At 44.9% G+C, this 8,969-nt stretch overlaps 1 protein-coding gene across 1 annotated transcript in view; it reads left to right on the top strand.

The window, feature by feature from the left end:
• LOC145438089 (uncharacterized) overlaps nt 1–8,969 on the top strand; it is a 93,860-nt gene that overhangs the window by 75,439 nt on the left and 9,452 nt on the right. The window lies entirely within an intron of this gene.

The raw sequence follows: 8,969 nt of genomic DNA, 5'->3' as shown, positions 1-8,969 counted from the left end.
GATCAGTTGTCGAAAAGCTGTTGCCATATTTCCGGTTAGGCGTGTAGTATTCGCTAGCAGAGAAGAGAACTGGGCAGTGGGCACAGCCGAAAAGACTGATTATTTCTATAGTTCAGGCAATGATGTATATACAATACATTATACAATTATTGGAAATTGCCAAGCCCCTTAACACTACAAGATAGGTTCCCGGCGAAATCAGTCTGTCGTAGATTACGCTTGGGCGGAGGTACGAGATAGCGTTATGTCGCTTGTGGTGAAGTGCAGCGATCGACCCTACTGGCGTAATATTTCACTGATTTTCGTTAGTTGGGTGAGTTTTAGTTGGTTTTGTGAGCATAGTGAGGCAGTGCCGCATACTAGAATGTAATATAACTTTTGACGATGCATATTAATCAAAGTACCGACTATCTACTACCAATGATATATATACATACAATGATTGGAAACTGCCACGCCCCTTAACGCTATAAGATAGGTTCGCGGCGAAATCAGTCCGTCGCGGGATATGCTTGAGCGGAAGTACGTAATAGCGTTATGTCGACTATGGTGGAGTGCTGCAATCGACCTTCCTGGCGTAATATTTTACCGATTTTCCCGATTTTAGTTTTAGCATAGCCTTTATAAAGGCTATGGTTTTAGTTAGTTTCGTGAGAATAGTGAGGCAGTACTCCACTCCATGGAAAACATGCATGTTCGGAAGGGCTGTTCAAAAATAACTAATTTTTCTGGATTCCAGTCATTCAGTGATTAAATTGTCAGGTTACCCAAAAAACGCTGCACACCAAATTTGGCTCAATTCTAACAAAAGTATAGGGCTTCGCAGATCCAATTAAAATTTTTAGTTTAAACAGGAAAATTAAAAAAAAATTCATATTTTTCTGTTTTCTGAGAAGTATATTTAAAAGATGCAAAAATAGAAAATGGCACAACTGCAACGCAACAACGACCTCTCTCTCCACGGGTCACACGAGCTCTGAGTCCCAATATTCACGATCATCAAACAACACGATTCCAACTAATTAACAAGCAATCAATCAGTCGCACGCGCTATAATCAGCGTCCGATGTAACAGTCAGTACACGAAATCTACAAAGGCACATTCCCCCGTGATGAATATCACTCTTCATCATCATCATCATCGTCGTCATCTTCTTGCCCACCTCCTCCTCCGAAGTCAGTCACGTAGTCTCCAAGGCGCACTGGCCTTCGTCGGGTTCGCGTACTTCTTCTAAGACCGGACTGGACCTCTTCTCCAACTTGTTCTCGAGTCACACCACTTTCTTGTGCGATCTCTTCGCTGCGCCGCGCTCTATCAGCCTCATCTTCACGATCCTCTGGCGATCGATTGGCAGTTATCCACGTCAACGGTACTCTGGGTGAATCACGGAAGACCGAACTTGGCTGATGACTAACTCTTCTCACATCACCGACGTGTCTCGGGATGCCATCAACCTCCACTTTATGATCTGAAAGTATGTTAGTAATCTTACCAATGTTCCACTTCGTCGTGCATCGGCTGTTCGCCGGCTTCACCCAGACAAGGTCCTCAACGGACAAGTCGCGCACCTTGGGCTCGGTTCGGCTTACGGTTGTCTCTTCTGACGATTCCAGGAAGGGGTTACGCCATGTACGTGAGAATATCTTTTCAGCCGGTACCAAGTTCGTGCTACTCTGCGGAGACAAATTATACCAAAAAACACACTCTTGTATACTCACTCCCGTTCTCGCATTCATGGTCTTGATCGTTCTGTGGTGTCGCTCAATGATCGCATTTCCCGACGGTCGATATGCACATCTAAATTCCAAATCGACTCGCCAAACATTACACAATTGTCTCAGACGATGCGATCGAAATGATTTCGCATTGTCACACAGCAATTGTCGAGGCGGCCCGTATCCCGAGAAAATGTCTTCCAAAGCCTTCGTAATCACCATATCCGATTCGCCTTTGATCTCTCTCCACACGGCGTACCTGCTGGGACCGCAATCGATGATTGTTAAATACTTTTTACCGTTCGCGAGGTGCGTAACATCAGTCGCTAATCTTTCCCAGTCTTCGGTCACGCTCAATTCGCCACCAACCCAACGTCGCGGTTGGGGATCGATCGACTTGCAAACATCACATTGTTCAACTACCGACTGTACGGTGTCTTTTGTGATATGGGGACACACCTGCTTGCAGAAATGAAGCGTCGTATCAACACCCCGGTGATTCATGTTGTGAATTCTCTTCACCGCGTCGGTGGACATATCGACTGAATGCGTGACCGCCGCAACGCAAGTCTTTTTGAGCCACTCCTTTGAAACTCGCGTCAACGCATCGGCTTTGTTCTTGTGCGACGGAACCAACTCCACAGACCATTTTATTCCGTACGCATCCATAGTCTCGTCAAGCAAAGTGAGTCTTCTCTTCACCAGCATCTCGGACAGTCCAGAAACTCTGATCTTCCTGTCCTTCTTAAGCAGAGAAGATAACCAGGCGTGGACGGTAGCCGAATCGGTATACACAGTGAACTCTCTCGCCTCCCACTTCACCGCCATGTTTACGCCTTTCACCACCGCATTCAATTCAGCCAAATTTATATGTGACCCATCGTCTTCCTTTCTTAGCCATGCCCCATCCTCCACCGCCTTTCCATCTTTCTCCAACAGGGCGCCAAGAGCTATCTTACTTGCGTCGCACCACAAACTCCATTTACCAAATGAAGGCACTGACCAGACACCTGCGACTGGGTCCTCTTTCGTCACTTTTCTTGCGACCTCCGACAATCTGTCCACCGCTACGACACCCGCCGCAGAATCCCATGTCGCGCCGACACACGAACGTTTGACGAAACTGGTAGCTACTCGCAACCAACCGGCAATTGGATAATGACCGACCAATTTGCCGCATATCGAAAATACTTCTCTCTTTGACATGGAATCTGAAATTGGAAAATCCAGCGCATTAGATCGCTTCCAACGTAACAGGTCGCCAACTTCATGCAATTTCAAACCCAAAACACTCGCGTCTTGTATTCTTTCTGGCGGCTTGCATCGAAGACCATACTTTGACAAGAGACTCACGACTGCCTCAACGCTAATTAGGTCGAGATTCACGATGATGTCGTCGTAATAATGATCTGTAGCGGCCGATACACGCTCGTCGGAAGACAGCACTTTCGAAACGATCGATTTCATTATTTCAGGAGCGCAATTGAGTCCGAATCCCAGTCTCTTCAGCTCGTACGTCCCACCTTCGAATTCGATCATTTGATATCGACTACAATTAGACGACACGCCCACCTGCATGTATGCGTCGCGAAGGTCCACTAGTGCGCAGTTTGCCGGCATCTGCCTCCATTTCCTCAATTTCTCTTGGCAAACGTCCGCGTCTGCCCCACTGCATTCGACAAACTCGTTGAGTTCTCGGAAATCCAAAACTGGTCGAACCTTGTTTTTTCTTTCTTGAACGACCGCCATTAGAGGAATCACGCCAGCGGTTTTTGATCGAGTCTCCACCAACCAGCCGTTGTCAATCCATCGTTCTACTTCTGACCGGAACTTCTCAAAAACCGCCCCGTCTGCGATTCTGTACACTCCGACTCGATTCTTCAGCACTGGCGTGCTCTTCCACTCCCACTCGACAATCCACATATTTCCGTTGAAACTGACAGCATAGTTTCTTTTCTGAACGGACAGTTCGCTAGCAACGGCACTTTCAACGGGTCTTCTCGGTAATAGACTCTTCTCGCCCGCTACAAATTCGCACGACGCAGTCGCACATATACTCGGACGTCCATGATCCAGTACGAATTTGAAATGCTTCAGAACGTCTGTGCCCACGACGAAATCAAGACCAGGAATCAGCGATTTTACCACTACACACCGAACGTCGAGAAGTTTTCCATCTATTTCGATCGGAATTATTGCTTCACCTTCAATTTTCATTCTCGCACCATCAGCCGACAACACCACCTTGTAGGATCTGAAAATTCTCCGACCTTTCACTAAACTCAGGTTTACCAAGGATTGAGTACACCCGGTATCAAAAAGTGCCATAATACTTCGACCGCACGCTATAATGGACATCCTAGAAATCAATGCGCCATTCCATCTGATGGGGACGTTGCTGGCGCACACAGCTCCCCACCCTCGTTTCCCTGTCGTCGGTCAACCTTTTGGCAGTATCGAGCAATGTGGCCGCTTTCTTTGCAACGAAAACACACAATCGATTTGCAGAATATTCTTAAATGAGGTCCACCACACAGAAAACACCGCACTCTTCTTTCTTTACCATAAGAATTGGCAACGGCGCTCATCTCGGCACCATCCAATCCATGATCGGTAACGAGGGCACGTGCTATCGATACCAACTCCGTCAATTTTAACTGCTCCACCTTTGGTGTCGCCCTTATCTGAGCAGACACACGTTTTGGCAACCCCACGACAAAAGATACTTTCAACAGCTGTTCGTCTTCGTTTTCCCCGATGCCCGCCAACTTTGCCAATCGTTTCAAGTCGGCAATGAAAACGTCGACCGACTCTCCTTCATTCAACACCCTCATCTTGAATTCCTGATACGCCGAAAACTGATCGCAGGCGAAGGCACGCAACAGAGCCTCTTCGACACGATTTTCGTCCTTCTTCTCAGTCTCCGGTAACTGGTCGTACACGGCAAATGCATCACCGTCGAGAAACATCGGGATTACTACAGCCAAATCCTCAAGTTTTAGCAAAGCTTTTGCCAGTTTCGCCTGCTTTATCCATGTTGCGATATCACCCGCTCCATCATACCGCGTCAACACATCCGTCACCTTGAAACTGGCCATTCTTGATGATGGGCCGCGATAGCTTGTGAGAAGTATATTTAAAAGATGCAAAAATAGAAAATGGCACAACTGCAACGCAACAACGACCTCTCTCTCCACGGGTCACACGAGCTCTGAGTCCCAATATTCACGATCATCAAACAACACGATTCCAACTAATTAACAAGCAATCAATCAGTCGCACGCGCTATAATCAGCGTCCGATGTAACAGTCAGTACACGAAATCTACAAAGGCACAATGCGGAGAAAAATAGTCTTTGATGTAAAACTATGCATATTATCCGGGTACGAGAGGCGAGGAGATGGGAGCTACAATGCGCTATGTGGATCATTTCGTTTGCCTTGTGAACACGACAACCAAGTCCAGCTGCAACTGCCATTTTAAGCCATACTGCATTACAAATTATTAATATTATTGCTTCACCCGTATACTAGATGGAAAAAGATTTCTTGACGCTACTGCAAAACTGGAGATATTCTTAAAGGTCAACTGCATATTAAAAATGACTTTGCCTTATATCGTACGTTATGTGGTTAGGAATAGGAATAAAATAATAAAAATTGAAATTACATAATAGTTTTCAAGTAATTTAAATTATAAATCGAAAAGCTGAAAAACGGATATGAAATCATTCAGCTATGAAATGACGTCATGTGAGTGACACGGCTAAAGTCCTGGTATAGCTCAGCGTGGTAAACAGATAGTTATTCGTGTTGGGATTGATTTTGATACTGGATTTGATTGTGAATATGGAAGGTATGAAGAAGATGAGGCACGGAGGTACATCTGGTGTCTCGTATGGTTATACGCGAATACGCGATATTCGGTACCCAAAGTGTCTTTTCATCGCTGTCCAAACGAAACCCTATTGCTGGAGAGGATTATGAAGACTGTGAAAGTGATATCCAATCCCTGTGGGCAACTCTAAACGGCGGACCGCGGAACATGTAATACTAAACGGCGGACCAAGCGGAACTGCGGACCGAGCGGACCATACCAAAATAACTCAATACTAAACGGCGGAACGAGCGGACCGCGGAACTAGCGGAACTTGCAATACTAAACGGCGGACCGAGCGGAACTGCGGACCGAGCGGACTACTACAAAGACCACAATGTAAACAGCGAACCACGGATCAGGCGCAACTCGCAAATGCCGCAATACTCCTAATTTCTCAAAGGGTGCCTTTCTAGGGAATTTTAGATATCCCTGGCCATTCATTTTGAGCAATAAGGAGCATACCGAACATAAGGACATCTTGTCTAGGGTAACTATGGCGTGTCTTCAAGTGTGGCAACATAGTACCAACACACCGCAAACTTGATGTCCAGGTTGCAATGCAGTACGAACACACCTCAAACATACCCCAGACATGATGTCCTGGTTGCAACACAGTACGAACAAACCACAAACATTCCCCAGACATGATGTCCGGGCTGCAACACAGTACCAACACACCACAAACATACCCCAGACATGATGTCCAGGTTGCAACACAGTACCAACACACTCCAAACATACCCCAAGACATGATGTCCTGGTTGCAATGCAGCACTCTACTAACACTACACAGACGTGGTAGGCCTATATATCAGGGATGGCCATGCCATTCACGGCCGCATTTCGACTACTCATGTAGCCTGCGAGTGGTCCTGGTAATATGTTATGCGCCCGTTCATAGTCACGCGGAGCACGAAATAGTTTTCAGATTCATTGATGAATTTCATTATTAATATAAGTAGTTTTACATATTACTATCAAACATTTATCCTTTCTCGGTCCATGTGATCAGATTCACAGGTAGAGTTGATGGAGGGGTGTTTTCGAAAATTTAGGGAAAGTTATAAATGATGTTGATGATCTATTTTCGGCTGGGCCAATTGTTATTAGTCACTTTTTTGCATTCTGTTATTTCTTGACCTCCCATCAGGATTATCGGAATAGGGAGGAGCACACGATTCCGAGTTTGTATTTCTATATGAGGCGCACTTTTCCCCTGCTGTTCGCATTTGTTATTGGTCACTTTTTTGCATGCTGTTATTTCTTGACTGTTGGTATAGGGAGGATCTCACGATTCCGAGTTGGTATTTCTATATGAGGCGCATCAATCATTTTACTCTGCTGTTCGCATCTGTGAGGTGGAGTTCTGATTGCAAAGAGCGCTACTATATTAAAATCGAAAATCGAAGTCACATGAATCGCGCGCAGCGCGAAGAAAATTTCAAGATTTATTAAAATATCTCAAGAAATCGGGAGTCAATCCGTAAATCCAAATTGCATGTCGACGGCCGCCTACACATACTAATTGAATTAATACGTGTCCACGGCCGCACAAATTTCCTTCTACGGATGCAGGTTGGCAACCCCTGGTATATATCGACTATCTCTGATCGAGGGGAAATTTCTAAGTTTCTGCTTGAGTAGTAATTATAATGAAAAGTAACTAGCTAACTAACTCTGATGCTCTCTTTTCGATAGATGTTTCCATCACGTCGGTGATGGTGTTCTTAGTCTATATCTAGCTAAATAAGGAAAGTACTTTTTTATTTTGGAACATGCCAGTAGGTTTTCATCTGCTCACTCTTCTAGTGGTTACGTTTCTGGACTATATCCAAATTAACCGATTAATTTAAAGTTAGAATACGAACTGTTTACTTTCTGCCATCTAGAAAGTAGTTTTTTGCTCGAATACGACACTTTAGTAAGGGAAAACCTAATTATAACAACTTCCTATACAAATACCAGAAGGATTTCTCAATTAAAACGACGGGTCAGACGACAGATTACACAAACGCATATCGTGGACTGACTGAATAATGTCATAGCAGACTAAGATGAATATGCTTAATATAATATCATTGGGTTATATTTTTCATCTGAACAAGTTACACACAATGTACAATGCGATAAGACACAATGCGATGTCATGAACAGATAGGAGGATGTCGAACGACACGCATCAGTAGCGATCCTTTACTGTAACATCCACCTCGCTCGGCCTAGAGTGCTCGGTGTCACCATAGTGTCCTATATGGTGTCGACACAAGCAAATCGCACGGTTCAATGAAATTGTATCACGTCACAGTTTCCATTTGGCTACAGGCAATTTGACGGTGATTTTTGACCGGCTTGCCGAGCATTAAATTTGATGAATCGGATATCAATCGAAAGCTAACTCTGCACTGATTACGAAAATATAAATTTTATTCCGCTCGCGGCCCTGGAACCCCCACAATCAGCCCCCAATTATTCATTGTCGAGTGGATTGGCAGTGTGACGCAACAATGATGTCTGGCGGAACGAGAGACTAGCTCAAGAGCAAGGATGCGGCCGAGCGGCGAGAGTGGGATCAGCTGACGTCGCGGCAATAGCAATGTGCAACCGCGCCACAGAGAAACGCTGCGCTGTTGATACTTTTTCTATGCGTTTCGGTACAAGCGAGCACACACCAGCCTTTCCTTGACTTGTAAGGGTAGAACTGGGTCCACGGAATGTATTAGGGCCCTACCAATTTTCGCGCAATATCCTTCAGCTGATAGAGATATGTAGGCTACGTCTAAGTAGTCTACATTGGATATGTCAGATTATTATGATATCGATTGCCTTAGCCCGCTTGTTGCGTAGGGCTCCAGAGATGCGTGGCGCTGTTGATACTTTTTCTATGCGCTTCGCTAAAAGCGAGCACACACCAGCCTTTCCTTGACTTGTAATGGTAGAACTGGGTCCACAGAATGTATTTCGTCCCTACCAATTTTCGCGCAATCCTTCAGCTGTTAGAGATATTTCTAGTAAGAAAAATATACTTTCAAGTAATAAGATTCACTCAAGACAGCAAATTTAGATAATGTAAATAGATCATATTGTAGTAATACAACTGCAGTGTTGAGTTTTCACTCTGGTCCCCATAAGCACCACGTCGGTGACCTTGCCAAATTCCGAGAAGGCGAAAAAGTGCAAACTCTGTTGGGCCGAATGGACAATGGACATTCAGTTATTCACAGATGCGAAAAAAATACTGCAAATCCGTTTTACGTAAGTTACAGTAGGAATATATATACAGGCTACAGAATGAATATAATTCAAATATCTGTGATACCACTGTATTACTATTGACGCAAAAGGTCCCCGGCATTCAAAAAAACTATTTGGTGAT

Source organism: Botryllus schlosseri, chromosome 4, assembly GCF_051294905.1.
Source record: "Botryllus schlosseri isolate E-star chromosome 4, Bs_hap1, whole genome shotgun sequence".
Lineage (NCBI taxonomy): Eukaryota > Metazoa > Chordata > Ascidiacea > Stolidobranchia > Styelidae > Botryllus > Botryllus schlosseri.
Note: the sequence above shows the minus strand (reverse complement) of the source record. Positions and strands in the feature narration are given on the sequence as shown.